Source organism: Hyla sarda, chromosome 7, assembly GCF_029499605.1.
Source record: "Hyla sarda isolate aHylSar1 chromosome 7, aHylSar1.hap1, whole genome shotgun sequence".
NCBI classification, from domain to species: Eukaryota; Metazoa; Chordata; class Amphibia; order Anura; family Hylidae; genus Hyla; species Hyla sarda.
In genome coordinates, this window is record NC_079195.1 from 217,287,467 (window position 1) to 217,312,249 (window position 24,783).

The following is a 24,783-nucleotide window of genomic DNA, read 5'->3' on the forward strand; positions in this document are numbered from 1 at the left end:
TAAAAGGCCAAAACACAATTAAAAGGTGAACACCGTGGGATACTCCGGATATAGGAATTTAAATTATTAAAAAATATATATTTTTCATTTTTTAAGTTGCCATGGGGGATTATTATAAGCAATCATAAGCAAATACTGTTTAGTACTATGTAATAGCATAGTACCAATCAGCACTTTTGGCGATCGGCTTAGGTTACATTCACACTATAAAATTCATCCGTTTTAAAGATCCGTTTGATGTTCCGTTATGAAAACCCTAAAAATCGGCCATTAAACATCCGTTAGAAAATCTCATACGTCCGTTAGAAAATCCCATTATAGTCTATGGGATTTTTACATTATCCGTTTTAATCCGTTATTAATAGTCTGTTATAGTCCGTTATTTTGCACTATTTCTCCCGTTACTATCTTCCGTCACAAAATAACAGATTTTGTGACGGATTAAACGGATCTTAAAAATGGATTAATTTTACAGTGTGAAAGCAGCCTTATACTGTCTGCCTAGGCAACCTGTACAAGAGGATGAAAGACCACAGCCATCGGACCCCTGCAATCGCGATGCCAGTTGAGCAACCCCAAACCCACGGACGCCTTAGATGCCGTGATCAGAGAGTTAATGGCAGACATCACCATGACTGCTGATGTCTGCTATTAGGGTTAAGTGCTTGGCTGTTAATAGCAGCTGGTACTCACCCGCTATGACGCGATTTTGTATTGTAGACAGTAAATCCGCCTAAACGTAAATGTACGTCAAAGACCAGGCAGCAGCTCTGTACATTTACGGCGCGTGTCCGCTAGGGGTTAAAGGCTTTACCAAGAAAAATATAATAGGGCTAAACCAGTAGTACCCAAATGACAGACCTTCGGATGTTGCAAAACTATAACTTCCAGCTTTCTGGACATGTTGGAAGTTGTAGTTATGCAACATCTGGAGGTCCGCCGTTTGGAGACCACTGGTCTGAAAAAACCATATACATTTATGGTCACCGCCATTGGCCAGGTAGATAATTTTTAACAGTGGGGGTATCCCTGCACATGGGCACCCACATTTTGCCAAATAAATAACTCCTGTTGACCTGCAATGGATGAAATCTCTAATTGTAACGTTATTTTTAGGTGTTGCACTCAAACATCTTGGAGACACTTACCGAGTCGTAGATCAAGCAGCTGCTACACCTGAAATTCTCCATTGGTCAACGATTAAGCCAAGTCCCAGGTCCTGGGGGAGATTTTAAAATGACTTCTCACCACCCTTTCTGAAGGTGATTTGGGGCCTCTCGCCCTCTAATATATCCTAGTCCTCCAACAAATTGTCCCAATATTGTTCGAAGGTACCAATTACTCACACTGAATTTTCTTCTGTAAAACTCTTAAAAGGGTACTCTGCCGACAAACATCTTATCCAAAGGATAGGGGATAAGATGTGTGATCGTGGGGGTCCTGCTGCTGGGGACCCCCATGATCTCCAGGCCGACAGTGGCGGCATCCGGAACACAGAAGCTTGGAGCTTCCGCGTTTGTGACGTCACGCCCCCTTCATTCATGTCTATGGGAGGGGGCGTGACGGCTAGTACGTAGTCATCACACCTACTTCCATAGTCATGAATGGAGGGGGCATGGTGGCTGTAGTCGGCAGTAATCTAGCACGAAGCGGAGTTCGCTCCATGCACAAATGACTGGGGTGCCGTTCTGGAGATCACTGGGGACCCCCGCGATCAGACATCTTATCCCCTATCCTTTGGATAGGGGATTAGATGTTTTTCGGAGGAGTATTCCTTTAAGTAGATTGTCCTCTGACCAATTAGCCACTCAAAGGCCTGTCTGAGGACACTTTATACAGATGTGGTGTCTGGGGTGTTGCAACGGTGTTGCAGGGTCTGGTGGTATAAACCCTGTGGGGTAAGGTGGTATTAACCCCTGATTTGTTGTGACGCCAGGGTGCAGTTAATTTCTGTAGAAGGCCCTACCGACAACAGGCCCAAAAACGGCAGGAAATAATTGAATGTCCACAGCAGTAATTGTGCAAACTTTTACTTAAACTTCTTATGGAACAGTTTTTACAGTTATGCAGTTTCTCTAGAGGCAACCGGGATGCAGGATACCTCACAGGCTTGCTGGGACTTGTAGTATTGAGATTTATGCAGGCCACTGTGCTACTAATTATATGCTGACCAAGACCTATTAATACACAAATGCACCACACACTGAATATATCAGCAAAGAATAGAAAAAAATATCTTTATTATACATATACAAGATAAAAAAATATTAAAAATATTACACATAATCACATAAGACAGCACCAGTACATGCAAAGTATAAGTAGGGAGGCACAAGGAAATCTAGTATATCAATAGAATAATATGCAGGTCGCAAAAAAGCAGCAATAACACTGGATACAGTACCAGAGATATATGCAGGCAAAGTGCAGAAAGTACATAGACCTGATGATAAATAGCAGCAAATAAAGCATAAGCAGTAACAATATAGTGCCAAATCCTACCTATACCTGACCCCAACGACTGTTTCGCAGAGTTATAGGTATATTTTTTGGATTTCTCTTTAGTATACAGCCCCTAAAAAGTGCTGGAAGGATTAAGATTTTTTAATAGAAGTGATTTCCAAATCTAACTTGTTAGCAAGGATAGGTATGGCGCCCGACACTGCTGTATCCAATCCGCCACTAGGATATATGGGATAGGTATGCTGCTGTGACCTCGGCGTGGACAATGCCTGCTATGTGGAGGTACAGACCAAAACAATGATTTTTAATATGAGAACCAGTGGTACAGGCAGGCCCATGGGCTCGCCTGTATCATGTACCTATGCTAATGTATTTCTTACTATGCTAGAAAAGAGAACAGTGTTCTCCCGGAGCAACCCTTATGTGAAGAACATAGCCGATTTCCTTAGGTATGTGGACGATGTCCTATTAGTATGGAATGGCACTGTAAATGATTTTCAGGGCTTTGTCCAATATCTAAATGATAGAAACGCAGCTAACATGCTCTTTACATAAGCATTTGGAGGCCTTTCTATCGACTTTCTAGATGTTTCCTTAATCATTTGTGAAGGGGAATTAATACCTACTGGATACAGAAAGAGTATTTCTAAGAACACGCTACTCCATTACAATAGGTCTCATCCCAGTCATGTCAGGGATAATATCCCCTACAGCCAATTTCTTAGGATAAAAAGAGTGAACAGTAATAACGATACCTTTAGAAAACAGGCAGAAGAATTAAAAGAAAGACTAACAGAAAGGGGATATCCCCCAGGGATTATTGAACGAGCTTACAAAAAGGCAGAAATGAGAAATAGGGATGAACCACTGACCCCAAAAAAAGAAAAAGAAAAATGACAAGCTTCATAACAATCAAAAAAACAATAAACGCATTGTCTTTTCCTTCGCTAACTCACCTATCGATCAGCTGATAAAGAAAAGTATTTTTGACAACTGGTTTCATTTTGACAATGATGAAGAATTAGAGGAGAAAGCAAAGGTAAAACCTATTATTACATTCAGAAAATCCACCACCATAGGAGATGTCATTAAAAAAACATAAAAAGAAGTCTCAAGATGGAGGAGATCACTGGTTAAACAGAATGACACCTAAGGGAAATTTCCCTTGCAGGAATTGCAAATTTTGCAAATTCAACCTGTCAAAAAGGAACTTTTCCGTTGGTGGTGTAAATGTATGTGTTAACCAGTTAATCACCTGTCAATCAACTCACATGGTGTACTGCTTGATATGCCCCCGCAGGAGATTTTATGTGGGCAAAACTAAGCGTAAATTAAATGCACGTGGGAGAGAGCATCTCTACTCGCTTCGATCAGGCAAGGGGTCCCCTCGCTTCATCGCCCATATGAATGAATTCCATGGCGGTGCAAGCGAGGGACTCAAATTTGCCGGACTCGAGCGAATAGAGATCGTCCTCATTGGTCTAGATAAACTCGCCTTCCTTCTACATCGGGAGGCGTTCTGGATTATTAGGTTGAAAGCCATGGGACCAACGGGGATGAATGACAAGCAAGATCTGTCAGCTTTTTTATGAATCGACTACCTTTGTCGGGTGGTTTTGTTTTTAAGTATTGTTCATGGTATGTCATGATTTTAAAAAGTGAAGGGGCTCTTTTTCTGTACACTTTTGTAATGTGTCACGGTCACCACGCCCCCCCCCCCACCTCCATTTATTTTAAGATGTATAAATATTTACTCACCTGAGCAGGTAGGCGTACACCTATTGGGGCGGAAGAAGCGTCAAGCTGTGACGCGAAACTAGTCGCCTCTGGTGGTGTGTCTCCGCATCCTGAGAGCGGCTGCTCTCGCTCCCCTCGTGTGTGACCGCGTTTTATTGTTCCACTCTGCCAGTGTGAATAAAGGACAAGATTGTGAATACTGCTCCTGGTTGGTGAGTGCGACTTTTTTCTTCTTCGCTCAACTAGTTGATTTTCAAATCTGTTTAACTTTCTAGCACCAGTTGATTTAAAAAAAAAAAAGTTTTTCACGGGCGTACCCCTTTACCTGTGACATCACGAGCCTCTGGCACTGCACCTGATGCTCTAAACAAACGCTGTGTGCAGCTGGGAGATCACAGGGGTCCCCAGTGGCGGGACCCCTGTGATCAGACATCTTATCCCCTATCTTTTGGTTAGGGGATAAGATGTCTAGGGGCAGAGCACCCCTTTAAATCATGCCTGATAGAACTGTAAAAAGCTTCCATGTCAATGGCAAAAATCATCCCATTATCTATTGAAATGCCCTCCAGTCTGAGAAGTAAACTGGCTGCATCCCTGAACTAAGAGGGTAGACTTAGTACAATAGGCCATAGTACTTCATCAGGGTACATAGGCTATTAATGTTGGACACTAAGGGTAGGCCTTTGTGAATTTTTGGGAGTGAATAAAAGGAAGACAACATTGGATGCTCAGGATACAGGAATTAAAGGGGTACTCCGGTGGAAAACTTTTTTTTATTTTTTATTTATTTATTTTAAATCAACTGGTGCCGGAAAGTTAAACAGATTTGTAAATTGTAAATTACTATTAAAAATGATTAATCCTTCCAGTACTTATTAAGGAAGGATTAAGAATAGAATGAAGGCAAAAGGGCCAACAAGTGCTAAGCAACTCTGGGAACTCCTTCAAGACTGTTGGAAGACCATTTCAGGTGACTACCTCTTGAAGCTCATCAAGAGAATGCCAAGAGTGTGCAAAGCAGTAATCAAAGCAAAAGGAAGAACCTAGAATATGACAGATTTTCACACTTTTTTGTTATGTCTATAATTCCACATGTGTTAATTCATAGTTTTGATGCCTTCAGTGTGAATCTACAATTTTCATAGCAATGAAAATAAAGAAAACTCTTTGAATGAGAAGGTGTGTCCAAACTTTTGGTCTGTACTGTATATATATATATCCAAAATGAAAAAGAAGCGGTACTCCGAGGTAGCATAACAATAACGTGGTTTATTCACCCATCGTGATACGATGCTACCTTTCGGTCTCATTGTGAAGACCGAAACGTAGCACCGTATCACGATGGGTGAATAAACCACGCTATTGTTATGCTACCTCGGAGTACCGCTTCTTTCTCATTTTGGATATATATATATATATATATATATATATATACATATGTATATGTATATAGCATACATAGTACAGCAGCACTTCCAGGTAGCTGCACATTTGTGAATAAAGACCAGATTTTTTTCACTACCTGGGAGTGCTGCTGTTCTATGTATGCTACAGTGGGGATCAAAAGTTTGGGCCCCCCAGGTAAACATTTTTATTAATGTGCATAAAGAAGCCAAGGAAAGATGGAAAAATCTCCAAAAGTCATCAAATTACAGATTAGACATTCTTATAATATGTCAACAAAAGTTAGATTTTATTTCCATCATTTACACTTTCAAAATAGCAGAAAACAAAAAAATGGCATCTGCAAAAGTTTGGGCACCCTGCAGAGTTAATATCTTGTACTGCCCCCTTTGGCAAGTATCACAGCTTGTAAACGCTTTTTGTAACCAGACAACAATCTTAAAATTTTTGTTTGAGGTATCTTTGCCCATTCTTCCTTGCAAAAGTCTTCCAGTTCTTTGAGATTTCTGGGCTGTCTGTCATGCACTGCTCTTTTAAGGTCTATCCATAGATTTTCAATTATGTTGAGGTCAGGAGATTGTGAAGGCCATGGCAAAACCTTCAGTTTACGCCTCTTGATGTGATCCCCCATGGATTTTGAGGTGTGTTTAGGATCATTATCCATTTGTAGAAGCCATCCTCTCTTTAACTTCAGCTTTTTCACAGATGGCATCAAGTTAGGATCCAAAATTAGCTGAAATTTTATTGAAACCATTTTTCCTTCTACTCGTGAGATGTTCCCTGTGCCACTGGCTGCAACACAACCCCAAAGCATGATTGATCCTCCCCCATGCTTAACAGTTGGACAGAGGTTCTTTTCATTAAATTCTGTTCCCCTTCTTATGTACCTTTGCTCATTCCGGCCAAAAAGTTAAATTTTAACCTCATCGGTCAACAGAACTTGTTTCCAAAATGCATCAGGCTTGTCTATACCTTCATTTGCAAAGTTCAAACGGATTGTGCATTCAAATGTGGGTTTTGAATTGTTTTTCTCACAATCCTGCAAGCTCTTCTATCTGATATTTTTCTTGGTCTTCCAGATCTTGCTTTAACTTCCACTGTTCCTGATGACTGCCATTTCTTTATTACATTCCGAACAGAGGATATTGACATCTGAAAACGTTTTGCTATCTTCTTATAGCCTTCTCCAGCTTTGTGAGCGTCAAATATTTTCAGTTACAGATTTCTAGACAACTGCTTAGAAGAACCCATGGTGCTGATTGTTGGGGCAAGATGAGTCAGGGCATTTAAAAGCTTTGAGATTGACATCACCTGGTCTTCCCAGATGATGATTGAGAACAATCCATGACACTGGCAGGTCTCAGCTTTGCAAAGGGGGCAGTGCATGCTATCAATTCTGCAGAGTGCCCAAACGTTTGCAGACAGCATTTTTTTTGTTTTCTCTTATTTTGAAAGTGTAAATGATGGAAATAAAATCTAACTTTTGTTGACATATTATAAGAATGTCTAATCTGTAATTTGATGCCTTTTGGAGATTTTTCCATCTTTCCTTGGCTTCTTTATGCACATTAATAAATTTTTTTACCTGGGGTGCCCAAACTTTTGATCCCCACTGTATGTATATATATATATATATATATATATATACATATATATTCAAAAACAATGCAGCACTACTTCACCATTAGATGCCCGGTGCCAGCGCCCCGACTCGATCAAAGTCCATGTAATAGAAAACAATGGCGCAGCACTCCAAAATTGCAAAAAAAAAAGTGTAAAAATGTATTCCTTCATGTCAAAATTCAAAGCGACGTTTCAGCTCCCCAATAGAGCTTTTTACAAGCATCTTGAAAGGAATACATTTTTACACTTTTTTTTTGCAATTTTGGAGTGCTGCGCCATTGTTTTCTATCTATCTATCTATCTATATATATATATATATATATATATATATATATGTATATATATATATATCCAAAATGAGAAAGAAGCGGCACTCTGTGGTAGCATGAAATTAGCGTGGTTTATTCACCCATCGTTTCGGTCTACACAATGAGACCGAAACATAGCACAGTATCACGATGGGTGAATAAACCACGCTAATTTCATGCTACCACAGAGTGCCGCTTCTTTCTCATTTTGGATATATATATATATACATATATGGATAGATAAATATATAGCATACATAGGACAGCAGCACTTCCAGGTAGTGAAAACAATCTGGTCTTTATTCACAAATGTGCAGCCTGTCACGATGCCGGCTGGCAGGAGGTGGATCCTCTGTGCCAGCGAGGGATTGGCGTGGACCGTGCTAGTGGACCGGTTCTAAGTCACTACTGGTGTTCACCAGAGCCCGCCGCAAAGCGGGATGGTCTTGCTGCGGCGGTAGTGACCAGGTCGTATCCACTAGCAACGGCTCAACCTCTCTGACTGCTGAAGATAGGCGCGGTACAAGGGAGTAGACAGAAGCAAGGTCGGACGTAGCAGAAGGTCGGGGCAGGCAGCAAGGATCGTAGTCGATAAGGCAATAGCAGGAGGTCAAGTACACAGTATGGACAAACACAGTAACGCTTTCACTAGGCTCTAAGGCAACAAGATCCGGCAGGGGAGTGCAGGGGCAGAGATCAGATATAGTCTGGGAGCAGGTGGAAGCCAATTAAGCTAATTGGGCCAGGCACCAATCATTGGTGCACTGGCCCTTTAAGTCTCAGGGAGCTGGCGCGCGCCAGCACATGACAGCGGGGGACCGGGACGGGTAAGTGACCTGGGATGCGATTCGCGAGCGGGCGCGTCCCGCTGTGCGAATCGCATCCCCGACGGCCAAGACAGTGCAGCGCTCCCGGTCAGCGGGACCGACCGGGGCGCTGCGGAGAGAGAGACGCCGTAAGCGCTCCGGGGAGGAGCGGGGACCCGGAGCGCTAGGCGTAACAGTACCCCCCCCCCCCCCTTAGGTCTCCCCTTCTCTTTGTCCGGTAACTGCCTCCCCTGGGATGAGGACACCGGGAAAGAATGGAGGGTTTCCTCAACGGCAGGCAGTACAGCAGGAGTGGGAATGGGGAGGGAGGGCAGAGGGCGAGGCCTGGCACGGGGCAGTGTGACACCAGGACGGGGGCCATGAGGAGGCACCGAGGCTTGCCTGACTGGACTGGGAGGGGGGGAGAGGCACTTCTTATGGCAGGCAGAGTCCATAAAGACCTTAGGGAGACCGGTTACAGGGGGAACCACAGGGTCACGGCAGGGAGTACTGGGAACTGGTTTAAGGCAGTCCTTGAAACAAGAGGTACCCCAGCTCTTGATCTCTCCTGTGGACCAATCCAGGGTAGGAGAATGGTGTTGAAGCCAGGGTAGTCCAAGGAGAATTTCGGAAGTGCAATTGGAGAGGACCAAAAACTAAATTTTTTCGTGATGAGGTCCGATGCACATTAGGAGGGGGCTCCGTGCGGTAACGCACGGTGCAATCCAACCTGACTCCGTTGACCGCGGAAATGTAGAGTGGCTTGACGAGACGGGTCACCGGGATGCGGAATTTATTCACCAAGGAATCCCGAATAAAATTCCCAGAGGCACCAGAGTCCAAGCAGGCCACGGCTGAGAGGGAGGAGTTGGCTGAAGGAGAAATCCGCACGGGCACCGTGAGACGTGGAGAAGCCGACTTTGAATCAAGAGACGCCACACCCACGAGAGCTGGGTGCGAGCGTGCGTTTCCCAGACGTGGAGGACGGATAGGGCAATCCACCAAGAAATGTTCGGTACTGGCGCAGTATAGACAAAGATTTTCTTCTCTACGGCGATTCCTCTCCTCCTGGGTCAGGCGAGACCGATCCACTTGCATGGCCTCCTCGGCGGGAGGCCTAGGCGTAGATTGCAACGGAGACTGTGGGAGAGGTGCCCAGAGATCTAAGTCTTTTTCCTGGCGGAGCTCTTGATGTCTCTCAGAAAAACGCATGTCAATGCGAGTGGCTAGATGAATGAGTTCATGCAGGTTAGCAGGAATTTCTCGTGCGGCCAGAACATCTTTAATGTTGCTGGATAGGCCTTTTTTAAAGGTCGCGCAGAGGGCCTCATTATTCCAGGATAGTTCAGAAGCAAGAGTACGGAATTGTATGGCGTACTCGCCAACGGAAGAATTACCCTGGACCAGGTTCAGCAGGGCAGTCTCAGCAGAAGAGGCTTGGGCAGGTTCCTCAAAGACACTTCGAATTTCCGAGAAGAAGGAGTGTACAGAGGCAGTGACGGGGTCATCGCGGTCCCAGAGCGGTGTGGCCCATGACAGAGCTTTCCCAGACAGAAGACTGACTACGAATGCCACCTTAGACCTTTCAGTAGGAAACTGGTCCGACATCATCTCCAAGTGCAGGTAACATTGTGAAAGAAAGCCACGGCAAAACTTAGAGTCCCCATCAAATTTGTCCGGCAGGGACAAGCGGAGGCGAGGAGTGGCCACTCGCTGCGGAAGAGGTGCAGGAGCTGGCGGAGGAGAAGGTTGTTGCTGCTGTAGCTGTGACTGAAATTGCAGTAGCTGAGACTGAAGCTGCTGTAGCTGCGACTGAAGTTGCTGAGTCATGGTGGTCAAGTACGACAGCTGGTGCTCTTGTTGGGCGATCTGTCAAGCTTGCTGGGCGACCAGCGTAGTGAGGTCGGCGACAACTGGCAGAGGAACTTCAGCGGGATCCATGGCCGGATCTACTGTCACGATGCCGGCTGGCAGGAGGTGGATCCTCTGTGCCAGAGAGGGATAGGCGTGGACCGTGCTAGTGGACCGGTTCTAAGTCACTACTGGTGTTCACCAGAACCCGCCGCAAAGCGGGATGGTCTTGCTGCGGCGGTAGTGACCAGGTCGTATCCACTAGCAACGGCTCAACCTCTCTGACTGCTGAAGATAGGCGCGGTACAAGGGAGTAGACAGAAGCAAGGTCGGACGTAGCAGAAGGTCGGGGCAGGCAGCAAGAATCGTAGTCGATAAGGCAATAGCAGGAGGTCAAGTACACAGTATGGACAAACACAGTAACGCTTTCACTAGGCTCTAAGGCAACAAGATCCGGCAGGGGAGTGCAGGGGCAGAGATCAGATATAGTCTGGGAGCAGGTGGAAGCCAATTAAGCTAATTGGGCCAGGCACCAATCATTGGTGCACTGGCCCTTTAAGTCTCAGGGAGCTGGCGCGCGCGCGCCCTAGAGAGCGGAGCCGCGCGCGCCAGCACATGACAGCGGGGGACCGGGACGGGTAAGTGACCTGGGATGCGATTCGCGAGCGGGCGCGTCCCGCTGTGCGAATCGCATCCCCGACGGCCAAGACAGTGCAGCGCTCCCGGTCAGCGGGACCGACCGGGGCGCTGCGGAGAGAGAGATGCCGTAAGCGCTCCGGGGAGGAGCGGGGACCCGGAGCGCTAGGCGTAACACAGCCTTTCACTACCTGGGAGTGCTGCTGTCCTATATATGCTATATATATATATATATATCCAAAATGAGAAAGAAGCAGCACTCCGAGGTAGCATAACATTAGCTTGGTTTATTCACCCATCGTGATACGGTGCTTCGTTTCAGTCTTCACAATGAGACCGAAAGGTCTCATTGTGAAGACCGAAACGTAGCATCGTATCACGATGGGTGAATAAACCACGTTATTGTTATGCTACCTCGGAGTGCTGCTTCTTTCTCATTTTGGATGTGAAGTTCATGGGACATTGAGTCCTGTCCCCAGCAGCAGAGCACCCACCTGGACCTGGAGTCCTGAACACAGTGCCGGTTCCTTCCCAGATGTTCTATTTATATGTATATATATATATATATATATATATATATATATATATATATATATATATATATATAAATAACATTTTTATTTTTATTTTTTTTATTTCACACCTACACAATTAAAAATTAAGAATAATATTTCATAAGCGCACCGCATTACCCCTTATCAGTGTATTGGTCTTCTAAAAGTGGGGAACGTGAACCCGCCAATCCACCTAAAAAATGTTCCGCTCCCCCCGCTTTCTTACTTTAAAAGGGAAAAAAAAAGGATTATTATTATTTTTATTTTTTTCACACAAGCTGAAAAAGTCCATTTAGTGGAGCGTTTATTTCATTTTACAGTTGCTACGGCAACAGAAATGTTCTGTAGATATAGAAAAGTAACAGTCTTCAATAGTCTTACAAGTCAGCAATCAGAAATATCTTTTTATTAGATGAAAAAAAAAACTTTGTTAAACTTCACAAAACAAAGTCACAGTCACAGAGATTTTTTCTAGCCGCATTAAAGAGTACCTGTCATGATCTTGTTAAATTTTCATAATCCTCCCAGTTCACTGCCCCTATGCCCCTATCATCCTTTGGATAGGGGATAAGATGTCTTAGGGCCGGAGTACCCCTTTAAACTCATCACTCACTCGGAATAACTGCTAACAATCAGTCTCTAGATTGATAAGCTCACTGAGGAATCAGGTTACAGCTGACTATAGAGATCTATGGAGAGGGGCAGAGAAGGAGGGAGCAGCAGAGTAAGACAGAGGCAGAGAGCCACATAGAGATCCTGCTAAAAGCTCTAGTAAGGGGTAAGTATACAGTTTTTGGGCTGTGTTCAGACCTATGGGTCTTTGTGCATTTGTGGTTGTTCTTGTCATTCTAGTATTTTCATATCCTTCATTTATATATTGTCTGTCTTCAGTCTCACCTTGTTCATCCTCTGCATCCCTGGATATATCTCGCCATATATAATTCCTGGTTTACCTGTCCTGTTCATATTTCATATCTGCCGTTTATCTTGTGTTGGCTGTTGTCTGCACGTTATATTCCTGTTACCTTGTTTCCTGTTGCATGGTGTCTGTTTTGTGCTACTATGTATTCTGTATTCTGGTTTATTGACTTTGTCCCTGACCTGCACAGTACTTGTTTATTATGTTGACTATTATGCCCCTGCACTGTAGTTAGGAAGGGACTGGTGCCCAGTTAACATTAGTCGCCAATAGGGTGGTTGGGCAAGTAGGCAGGGAAAGAGGTTCGTGGTCAGTTTAGGGCTAACTCTTCCCCGCCTTACGCGTAGGCGTGTGAAGCATAATTGTATGTTTGTATTTTATCATAGACGATGGGGAAGATAGTGGGCAGGCCATAGACGCGGACTCGGGGGTGGGCCATGGGGTGTATGTAGGGGGGGGCAGGCCTTGAGCTGTGTACGGGGCGCTAAAATTTTTGATGGCTGCCCCGCACCCATATGGTGATGAGTAAGTGACATCACACCCACATGGCCATAAGTAAGTGATATCACACCCAGATGGCCATAAGTAAGTTACATCACAACCAGATGGCCATGAGTAAGTGACATCACAACCACAAGGCCATGAGTAAGTGACATCACACCCACATGGCCATGAGTAAGTGACATTACAACCACAAGGCCATGAGTAAGTGACATCACAACCACAAGGTCATGAGTAAGTGACATCACACCTAGATGGCCATGAGTAAGTTACTTCACACCCAGATGGCCATAAGTAAGTGACAACACACCCAGATGGCCATAGGTAAGTGACATCACACCCACAAGGCCATCAGAAAGTGACATCACACCCACATGGCCATGGGTAAGTGACATCACACCCAGATGGCCATGAGTAAGTGACATCACACCCAGATGGCCATAAGTAAGTGACATCACACCCAGATGGCCATAGGTAAGTGACATCACACCCACAAGGCCATCAGAAAAAGACATCACACCCACATGGCCATGAGTAAGTGACATCACACCTAGATGGCCATAAGTAAGTGACATCCCACCCAGATGGCCATAAGTAAGTGACATAACACCCAGATGGCCATGAGTAAGTGACATCACAACCACAAGGCCATGAGTAAGTGACATCACAACCACAAGGCCATGAGTAAGTGACATCACACCCAGATGGCCATAAGTAAGTGACAACACACCCAGATGGCCATAAGTAAGTGACTTCACACCCAGATGGCCATAAGTAAGTGACAACACACCCAGATGGCCATAAGTAAGTGACAACACACCCAGATGGCCATAGGTAAGTGACATCACACCCACATGGCCATCAGAAAGTGACATCACACCCACATGACCATGTGTAAGTGACATCACACCCAGATGGCCATGAGTAAGTGACATCACACCCACTTGGCCATGAGTAAGTGACATCACAGCCACAAGGCCATGAGTAAGTGACATCACAACTACATGGCCATGAATAAGTGACATCACACCCAGATGGCCATGAGTAAGTGACATCACACCCAGATGGCCATAAGTAAATGACATCCCACCCAGATGGCCATGAGTAAGTGACATCACACCCACATGGCCATGAGTAAGTGACATCACACCCACAAGGCCATGAGTAAGTGACATCACAACCACAAGGTCATGAGTAAGTGACATCACACCCAGATGGCCATAAATAAGTGATATCACACCCACAAGGTCGTGAGTAAGTGACATCATAACCACATGGCCATAAGTAAGTGACATCACACCCACAAGGTCATGAGTAAGTGACATCACACCCACAAGGTCATGAGTAAGTGACATCACACCCATGCACATTTTTACCCTGATGATAACTGAGCTATTGTTAATCTGGAGGCCTATTCTTTCTGCCAGCTCCGGTCCCGTATAATAGATACAGCTATCCTTTATTTACACTTCATTTATTCACACTTTATTCCGTAGTGGTGATGTACGCAGCTGCCTATATGAAAAACGCTGGTGACAAAGCCGTAATCTTTAAAGTGGAAAAAAAAAAAAAGATGTTTTCCTAAATGGCTGTTTGTTCCATCAACAGTGAAAGGTGGCAGCCATTCATGCAAGAAATTCTCATTTAGCTTGAAGACGGCGGCGGCCATCAGTCTTAGGGCGATCTGAGGCTTTACGCTGAGAACAGGCTCCGCTAACAGTCGCTTCTGTTTTGCTGCAACAAACCTCTTATTATTTTCAATAGCAGTCGCTTGTTTTTTTGGATTTGGATCAGATCTTGTAGATCTATCTCCAATGACTGCTTAAAGCAGTGGTCTCCAAACTGCGGCCCTCCAGATGTTGCAAAACTACAACTCCCAGCATGCCTGGACAGCCGTTGGCTGTCCGGGCATGCTGGGAGTTGTAGTTTTGCAACATCTGGAGGGCCGCAGTTTGGAGACCACTGGCTTAATGTAACAAAAAGCCATATTGTCTTATTGATAACATTTACAAACACTTTATTATAGGCCTGAAATATTAATAGTATTGCCTGCAGGGCGGTATACATATCATTACACGGTCCCTAACAACACACAATGACATCTTCAAACACATTTTCTTATCTATGTCGACTGGGTACTGGATGGGGTTTTTGGGTGCAGGGAAACATTTCGTTGGGCATGTCATGAGCAAAGATCAAAAGATGCTGTCAGTGGTGGTACATGAAGTCTGTATTATACTCCAGAGCTGTACTCACTATTCTGCTGGTGGGGTCACTGTGTACATACATTACATTACTTATCCTGTACTGATCCTGAGTTATATCCTGTATTATACTCCAGAGCTGTACTCACTATTCTGCTGGTGGGGTCACTGTGTACATACATTACATTACTTATCCTGTACTGATCCTGAGTTATATCCTGTATTATACTCCAGAGCTGTACTCACTATTCTGCTGGTGAGGTCACTGTGTACATACATTACTTATCCTGTACTGATCCTGAGTTATATCCTGTATTATACTCCAGAGCTGTACTCACTATTCTGCTGGTGGGGTCACTGTGTACATACATTACATTACTTATCCTGTACTGATCCTGAGTTATATCCTGTATTATACCCCAGAGCTGTACTCACTATTCTGCTGGTGGGGTCACTGTGTATATACATTACATTACTTATCCTGTACTGATCCTGAGTTATATCCTGTATTATACTCCAGAGCTGTACTCACTATTGTGCTGGTGAGGTCACCGTGTACATACATTACATTACTTATCCTGTACTGATCCTGAGTTATATTCTGTATTATACTCCAGAGCTGTACTCACTATTCTGCTGGTGAGGTCACTGTGTACATACATTACATTACTGATCCTGTACTGATCCTGAGTTATATCCTGTAGATCTTTTATTAAAAAATATAAAACATTACAAAAAGAACGAACATCACCATAACAATAATACAAACAACATACACCTGTATAATATATACAAAAATGAGTCCATATTAGTCCAAAAATGTCCAACCAAGTATCTTCTGGTCCAGCCTCATTCTCACCAAACACACCGCTATAATAACAACAACTACTAAACACTCTACAATAATAATAATACTTACAGTAATAATAATAACAACAATAATAACTAAAAACTGGTCCGGTTGCATTTCCCCACCCAAAATAATAAATATAATAAATATGTGTCAAACCACCAACAAACACCGCAAACAGAAAAACAGAATATACAATGTTTATTTTTTTTTTTATTTTTTTTTATTTTTTTTTGGCCCTGAGCTGGTCCCGCATCCCATGCCCCCAGTACATGATACCAGACGTCCATGAACCAGTCCAGGATTTTTTTTTTTTTTTAATAAAAGGTCCCACACAGAAACCCCCCTCCCCCCATCTACCCACCACCCAACCTAACACTAAACCCTAACACAACACAACCCCTAGAAAAAAAACAATATATATACATATATACACATATACATAAATGTACAAACAAAACAAATATATACAAAATAATACAAACTATACAAACCAAACAACAAACAACAATAAGGCTTTTCAATCACACAAACCCCTAAAGCTCAAGTTCAGTGCCTGCAAGCCCTATATCACCATATATCTACAGCACAAAACAAAAAGACTAATGTGCCAGCATCAGCCCACCACCAGGGGGAGACGACAGGCTAAGGCACTTTAAAGGCAGAGCCCCTCCACAGACGAGAGGCCCTGCCAGCACCCAGCCTCTCGTACTCCAGAGAACGCACCTTCACCAGGTCACCAAGAATGTTCCTAACCACCTCACCCACAGGGAGGATTTTACGCTGCGTCGACACTAAACACCGTGCGTTCCATGTGTAATACCTGACCACTGAGCTGACTAGGAATAAAGTGCACTGGTCCCAGCCTCCAAGGTTTCTGAATGCCCCATAGGCCCATTCCGCATAGGAGAGGCTGGCCAGCCGAGGCCAACCAATGGAAGCGCCCACCCTGTTGTAAACCTCTGTGTTAAAGGGACAATGAAGCAGAAAATGCTCCATGCTTTCCAGCATGCCTCCACACTCTTCGCGGGGACATCCCCGGTCATCAGAGCTCCTGCACTTCAGATTGTCCCACACACACAGTTTCCCATGGAAGCAGCGCCAAGTCAAATCCCAAAACTTCAAGGGGATCCTGATAGAATTCAAAAGCTCTAAACCCACCTCCAGATCCCGACTTGGGCAGTCCTTGAGCGCCAATGGCCTCTGGAAATGAGAAGACAGGACCCTCTTGTCAAGGAATTTCCTCGACAGAGTCCTAATCTCCCACATCCCCAGACCCCATCGACGAATAACCTTCAGAGCCGGGGTAGCGTAAGCCGGGAGATGCCCGTGTGGTGTGCGAAGATCCTTCACTTGCCCTCCTGTCTCCCAATCCTGGAAGAAAGGCCGAAACCATCCCCTACAGGAGGATACCCACGGAGGAGCCCTCTCTGACCAGAGGTTTGCTATATTGGTCTTAAGAAAGGTATTCACTAGGAATACCACGGGGTTGACCATACACAACCCCCCAAGTCTCCTCGTACGGTAAGTAACCTCCCTCTTCACTAGGTTCAGTCTATTCCCCCATAACATTTGGAAGAACACACTGTAGACCCGGGTCCAAAGAGGTTCTGGCAACATGCATACACTGCCCAGATATATCAGCAAAGGGAGCAGGAAAGTTTTCATCAGGTTAACCCTTTCCCGGAGGGTCAAAGACCAACCCTTCCACTGATCCACCTTCTGAGCGGCGATCTTAAGCCTGCTGTCCCAGTTTTGTTTGGGGTAATCCCCTTGACCAAATTCGATGCCGAGGACTTTTGCGGATTCCTGGGGCTCTGGAAGGGCGTCCGGGAGATTAAAATCAGGATCTCCCCCTCCCAGCCAGAGACTCTCACACTTATCCTGATTGATCTTGGACCCGGATACCTCCGAGTAGCGGTCCACCTCTGACACCACCCATCTGCCCTCCTCTTGTGAGGAGACAAACACGGTGATATCATCAGCGTACGCTACCACCCTCAGAGCCGAATCCGGCACCGCCAGGTCCATTCTCACCCCCGCCAACGGTCCACAACCAATCCTTCTAAGGAAAGGATCGATTGCAAACACGTACAGCAAAGGGCTCAAAGGACAACCCTGACGGACACCAGACCCAACCTCAAAAGAGCGGCCAATCCAACCATTCACAAGCGGGAAACTCTCTGCCCCTACATACAAGGTCTTAAGCCAATCAACAAAACCCCCTGGCAGGCCATATCTCAGAAGGACAGACCAGAGGTACTCATGGTTAACCCGATCAAACGCTTTTGCCTGATCCAAGGACAGCAAATACCCCTTCCAGTGGCCAGCCCTACCCTGCTCCACAGCCTCTCGGACACTGAGCACAGCACTGAATGTACTGCGGCCCGGAACAGAGCAATGCTGAGCCCCCGAAAGGAGCCGGGGTGCAAACTCCACCAGCCGGTTAAACAGCACTTTTGCCAGAATCTTTCTGTCCGCATTGAGAAGTGCTATGGGACGCCAATTCTCAATGTGGGACGGGTCTTTACCCTTTGACAGGATGATCAGCGCTGACCTCCTCATTGACTTTGGCAGAGTGCCCGAGGATAGACACTCATTAAAAACCGCAGTCAAGAGGGGAACCAAAGTGTCCTTAAAGGTCTTATAGAACTCAGATGTTAAGCCATCCGGACCGGGTGACTTCTTGAGGGCAAGCCCATCAATAGCCATCCTGACTTCCTCTTCCCGGATCATCTCTGTCAAAACGTCAAGAGAGGGGTCTACTCCTGGTTCAGGGATGGTTTCAGCCAAGAAAGCTGACACCTTATCTCGATCTAGATCCTTCCTTCCCAAGAGGTGCGAGTAGAAGGATCTGATGACCTCCAGGATCCCTGATCTGGACCTTTTCAAGGATCCCGTACTATCAATCAGTCCTGAGACTATTTTACTATTCACTGACATCTCGCAGTTTCTGTAAGGGTCGGGCGAGCGGTACTTCCCGTAATCCCTCTCAAAAACCAAAGATGCGTGCCTATCGTACTGGCACTTCATCAGCAAGGACTTCACTCTGGAGATATCCTCTCGGCTACCTCCAGTCGAGACAAGGTTCTCAAGTTTCTTCCTCAGGCCCTGGTACAAGCGGTACCTATTTAGGCTTCTGAGGCCCGAGAGCTGGCGGAAGAATCTCGCAACCCTTTCCTTGAAGATCTCCCACCACTCTGACTTACTGTTACAAAGGCCCAGCAATGGTACCTGGCTCTGAAGAAAATCCTCAAAGGACTGTCTTATCTCCGCTTCTTCCAAGAGAGACGAATTCAGCTTCCAATAGCCTCTGCCCATCCGGGGGGTCTCTGTGACATTCAGAGAAAACAAAATTAAACAGTGATCGGAGAACTCCACCTCAACAACAGACACTGCTGAAGAGACGGCCTCCTCCTTTAAATAAAACCTGTCTATCCTAGACCTACAACTACCCCTATGATAGGTGAATCCCACGTGGCCTGGGGTGTGCCGGATGTGGACATCCACCAGGCGAGCCTCACTCGCTATGCTATTAAGGGCGACGCTATCATAAGTCAGTTTGTCTCTGGCACCTCCCCTGTCTTGGGGCCTCGTGACAGCATTAAAGTCCCCTCCAAAGACCACCTGCCGACTTGTAAAAAGATAGGGCTTGATCCTCATAAAGAGGCACTTCCGGTCCCACTTAGACTGTGGGCCGTAGATGTTAATAAGGCGAAGTTCTTGTCCCCTCATGAGGACATCTAAGATCAGGCACCTTCCCATTTCTAACTCGATAACCCGTCGGCATTCTACCGCTGCGGTAAAAAGGACCGCCACTCCGCTATACGGCTCGGCCCCAAGAGACCAGTAGGAGGGCCCATTCCTCCACTCTCTTTTAGCCTTGTAGATAGATGACATATCTGTTAGCCTGGTCTCCTGCAAAAATAAAATATCAGCATTAATATGGGCAAAAAAATCATAGGCCGCAAATCGAGCTGTATCTGACTTAATGCTGGCAACATTAATGGATGCCAGAGTCAACGGAGAGGGTGCCGCCATCAAGGGTGATTGAGTTAGACAGCTTTCTTTTTCCCACTCCCCTTCTCACCCTCCACATCAGAAGAACTCTTCACCCTCTTTAGAGAAATGGAAGTGTCCATCTCACCAGACGTCGTTTTACTTTCCTCGTCTCCGGATTCTAGGCCAGTCCCTTCCCCCGAGGACATAACCTCCCCAGGGGAAGAGGACTCGGCGCCCCCTGGAAGCCCCTCTGCCACCTCCCCCTCATCCTCCCCTTCCGAAGAAGAGGAGGAGATGTCCCTGAGGGGTCGGAATCGATTGGAAAGGCCAACCAGAGGGGAGTCAGTTTTGCCTTCCTTTGGCACCTGGACCAGGGTGGGAGAAGATCTCAAATCTTGTACCCCGCTTTCGTGTCTCCTTCTGCCATCCCACATCATCCTCCTCCACGCTATCTGAGGAGATGGCACCTTCCTCATTCTGGATCCTCCTGACCTCCTCATTCAGCTCGCCATCCCTCAGGGTCTCAGCAGCAAGGTTGGCCTCTGGGACAGAATGAGAGGTCGTCCCAGTAACCCGGGCTTTCCCCATCAACCTATCCCTTTGGCGTTTATCAAGACGTCTTAGTTGGGCTGGTGTCTTTCTCTTGCTGTTCCTCACTGACCCCTCAGTTCCTCCACCCCTGCTAGTCCCCTCCCCAGCAGATTCCGGCTCGTGATCTTCACCCGCTGGGGACAAGACTGCATTAGCGAAAGAACGAGGGCAACGACTGAATGGGTGACCTAAGTCACCACACAGGTGACACCTAATCTCTGCACAAGATGCGGCAAGATGGCCTACACCCCCACACAAGGCACATTTCTGCACCGTACAGTTTGCACTGAAGTGTGTGGGGTCACCACATCTGTGACAGAGCTTCGGCTGACCCCGGTAGAAAATCTGGATACGATCCCTGCCGAGAAAGGCAGAGGATGGAATATGGGTAACTGTATTTCCTGAACGTTTAAGTTTTACCAAAAACGTCCAGGCTCCTGACCAGATGCCAAACTCGTCCCTGTTCTTCTGCGGGACCCCCATTACCTCACCATACCGTCCTAACCAGGTGATGATGTCAACACAAGAGAGTGATTCGTTACGGGTCAAAATGGTCACTCTCTTGATTTCGTTTTGACGAGACAATGCCTGTACGGCAAAGTCTCGCCAGCCGGGCTCATTCTTTACCAATTCATAATTCGACCAGAAAAGCTCAAGCCCCTCTGGCCGAACAAAACTGATATCGAATTCAGGAGCACCGTAGGGATGTATCAAGGCAAAGATATCAACTGCCTTGAAGCCCATCTTTAGCAAGAGCTCAACCACTTTGGTCCTTGAAGGACACATATCTTCGCCCTGCCACAGAAGACGGACCACATTCCTACGGTTACTACCTGCCCCGGCTGTTGGGAGGGACCACACAGTATCGCCCCCTCTTTCCTCTCGGAAGGCAGAGAGACCGTGTCTCTCTATCCAGAAGGACAGATCAACTGCTCTACCCTCTACATTAATCGACCTTTCCCCCTTTTTCAGAGCTTCCAGGAGACGTCGCTGCAATAAACCGTCCCTAGAGTCAGGAGACGAGGAAAGTATTCTACTTCCCCCAGCAGTGACATTGGCATAACTCCTATGATCTGTCACCACTGGGGGGGCAACCGGACCAGACCCTACACCTACACCACTTCTAATGACAACATCCCCACCACCCTCAATAACAACATTAGCACTTCCCCCAACAGCATTGTTTCCAATAACATCATCTGTAGTCCCATCACCACCCCTAATTTCAGCAACAGCAAAATCACCTTCTCCAATAACATTAACCTCCATCCGCTCCCCAGTCATACACCCCGTACCCCCATTTACCTTCTCATTCACACTGGCTGGACCAGAAACAGATAATCCGGCAAACGATGACGATGATGACATTTTTTCCCGTTTTGCCTCAGCATCACGGGGCACTAGGGCTGGGACAACCTCCGCTGGCCCTTTAAGGGACCGGGCAGCATGCTTGCCCGGTCTAGAGGAGGCCCCAGCCCTGTTCTTATTAGTGCCCTCCGCCTCATCAGCATCATCTCCAGTCTTTTCATGGCGCCGCTGATCAATGGGATCAGCGGCACCAATGCAAAATAAACGTTTTTCTTTACTTTTAGGAGTGTCTGTTATGCCCTTTGTTACCTCCGGCACTGAGTCACCCCCCTCTCCCACAGGGGAGCGAACTACAGAACCGGAGTCTGCCTCTCTGCCCACCGCTGGGCCGCCCTCACTGTACGGCCTTTCGGCCGATGCCTTCTCTGCTCCATCCCTGCTACTGCAAACAGGCATGGAGCTCTGCGCCCTTTTAGTATCTGTACTCTCCCCGCACCTTTGCACCGAGTCCACCACAGAACACGGGCTGGGCTGGGTAACGGGGCTTGCACAATGAGCTGACCCTGCGGCCGACTCAGGATTTACAGGGAGGGGGGTGTAGATGTAACTCACCACTTCTTGCTGCTTTGGCTTGGTCTTCTTTTTCTTCTTACCCCCAGGTGCCTCATTTGGGAGCTCATCTCCAAACACCAGGTTCTGAGGACACACTGGGGATTCCAGCATGCGGATCTGGGCCATTAGCGCCCCTCCCTGGTAGCTGCTGTCACTGTCCTCCCCTGAGTCGGCAGGTGATACTGCTGGTTGCTGTGCAGGGGGCCCACTGTACGGGGCCTGCTGCTGTTGCCGCAGGCCACCAGGTGGATCTGGCTGTTGTTCTTCCTCCATCTCCTCCGCATCATCCACCTGGCTCTCAGGTTGCAGCCCCATCAACCTTTTATTTTTATCTTCTTCTTTCACCCTGAAGCGCTCCTCATTTTCCAGTTTCTCTTTAAATGGACCACTCTTCTCCAATAATTCAGCTCTCCTCTCCTCCAAAACTTGTATTTCAGACATTAGTGTCTTTATCTGCTCCTGGATCTCTGTCTTTTTCCTTTTTGGAGTAATCTTGGCCTTGGCACGGGCACACCGCTGTTCCTCTCGGAGCCTCCTGATGGCCTTACAGGCGTCTTCATACTCACGGAGGTGACTTTTTACCCGGGAGGTATAGGTGGAGATAGACTCCCGGGTCCTCAGCACTCCCCAGCCTTCCTCACTGAGGTCGGCTTCACCTCCGTGAGCACTCTGCCTTCTTCCAGACAAACCCAGCTTTGCGCTGGCTGCACCCAGCTTTTCCGAGGAGGATCCAGCCTTGCAGCTTCTCACCTCTGTGGGGGGAGTTGGAGCAGCATTGCTGCGACTCCTGGTGGAACGCCTCACCCCCAAATCCTCCGATGTTCCGGCCGCTTGCTGGCTTCTACTGCTCCCCTGCGGCCTAGTCCGAGGAGCAGAAGCCTGGGCCTCGCCTCCCTCACTCATGCCTGGAAACCCACTCCCTCCCTGGGGAGGAGGAAGCAGGCCCCAGGTGGAACAGATGGTAATTCCCTGGAGCTCAGGAGACACAGCAGACACACAGCACAGCTGAAGCACGACCACACCCGCAACTAATTGGTCAGCACTCCAGAGCTGTACTCACTATTCTGCTGGTGAGATCACTGTGTACATACATTACATTACTTATCCTGTACTGATCCTGAGTTATATCCTGTAATATACTCCAGAGCTGTACTCACTATTCTGCTGGTGAGGTCACTGGGTACATACATTACATTACTTATCCTGTACTGATCCTGAGTTATATCCTGTATTATACTCCAGAGCTGTACTCACTATTCTGCTGGTAAGTTCACTGTGTACATACATTACATTACTTATCCTGTACTGATCCTGAGTTATATCCTGTATTATACTCCAGAGCTGTACTCACTATTCTGCTGGTGAGGTCACTGTGTACATACATTACATTACTTATCCTGTACTGATCCTGAGTTATATCCTGTATTATACTCCAGAGCTGTACTCACTATTCTGCTGGTGAGGTCACTGTGTACATACATTACTTATCCTGTACTGATCCTGAGTTATATCCTGTATTATACTCCAGAGCTGTACTCACTATTCTACTGGTGAGGTCACTGTGTACATACATTACATTACTTATCCTGTACTGATCCTGAGTTATATCCTGTATTATACTCCAGAGCTGTACTCACTATTGTGCTGGTGGGGTCACTGTGTACATACATTACATTACTTATCCTGTACTGATCCTGAGTTATATCCTGTATTATACTCCAGGGCTGTACTCACTATTCTGCTGGTGAGATCACTGTGTACATACGTTACATTACTTATCCTGTACTGATCCTACTGATCTACAATGCCATACTCCCCCTTCCCCCCATCCTATCTCTGACACCTTTCTATGATGTCATATAACACACCAGGTCACTTTAATGCTCGGAATATGATATTTTAGGAACTCAAAGTCGGATGTGAATGAAGAATCTGCAGAATGATATCCACTATTCTTCCTGTGAACTCCTGACACTGCATGAAGCCATTTGGAGGCTATAAACCTTATTGATGTAGTCACTTACAGCTGCGATCTGGCCACTGTTCCTATTTGCGCTGTCACCATCTTCCTGGCAATTCTCTTGAATTTAATATGCAATTTCAGTGGAATATTTTACTGGTGGATATTATGGCGCTGTGTAAACTTTACAGCTATAGCAGTGAGCACTCGAGGGAGAGTCGATATGGACGAGCGCCATGCGGGGAGGAAAGATGGAACAGCTTGGCTTTATATGAAGGGAATGAATTAATGTATGAGATGCCCTAACGAACAAAAGTTAGTGCACCCCCTAAATGCCGCCATGTTTGCCTTTTCATTGCATCTGAATGGCTAAGAGTTCTCAGACTGGTTCACTGAAACTTTCTATTGTATTCTATACATATCTTCACATTTAAAGGGGTACTCCACTGGCCAG

The 24,783-nt window shown here is 46.3% G+C and overlaps 1 protein-coding gene and 1 long non-coding RNA gene across 3 annotated transcripts in view; one reads left to right on the top strand and one right to left on the bottom strand.

The window, feature by feature from the left end:
- The window catches only part of LOC130283334 (uncharacterized), a 46,833-nt gene extending 42,427 nt beyond the window's left edge, over positions 1-4,406 (top strand). Inside the window, exons 3-4 of one of the 2 annotated variants that reach the window (XR_008846658.1) lie at positions 1,117-1,262; positions 4,230-4,406. This is a non-coding gene — a long non-coding RNA (uncharacterized LOC130283334). Of the gene's footprint in view, positions 1-1,116; positions 1,382-4,229 lie in introns of those variants that run through there. The other variant, XR_008846657.1, reaches the window with a different exon arrangement.
- RABGGTB (Rab geranylgeranyltransferase subunit beta) overlaps positions 1-24,783 on the bottom strand; it is a 220,597-nt gene that overhangs the window by 42,723 nt on the left and 153,091 nt on the right. The window lies entirely within an intron of this gene.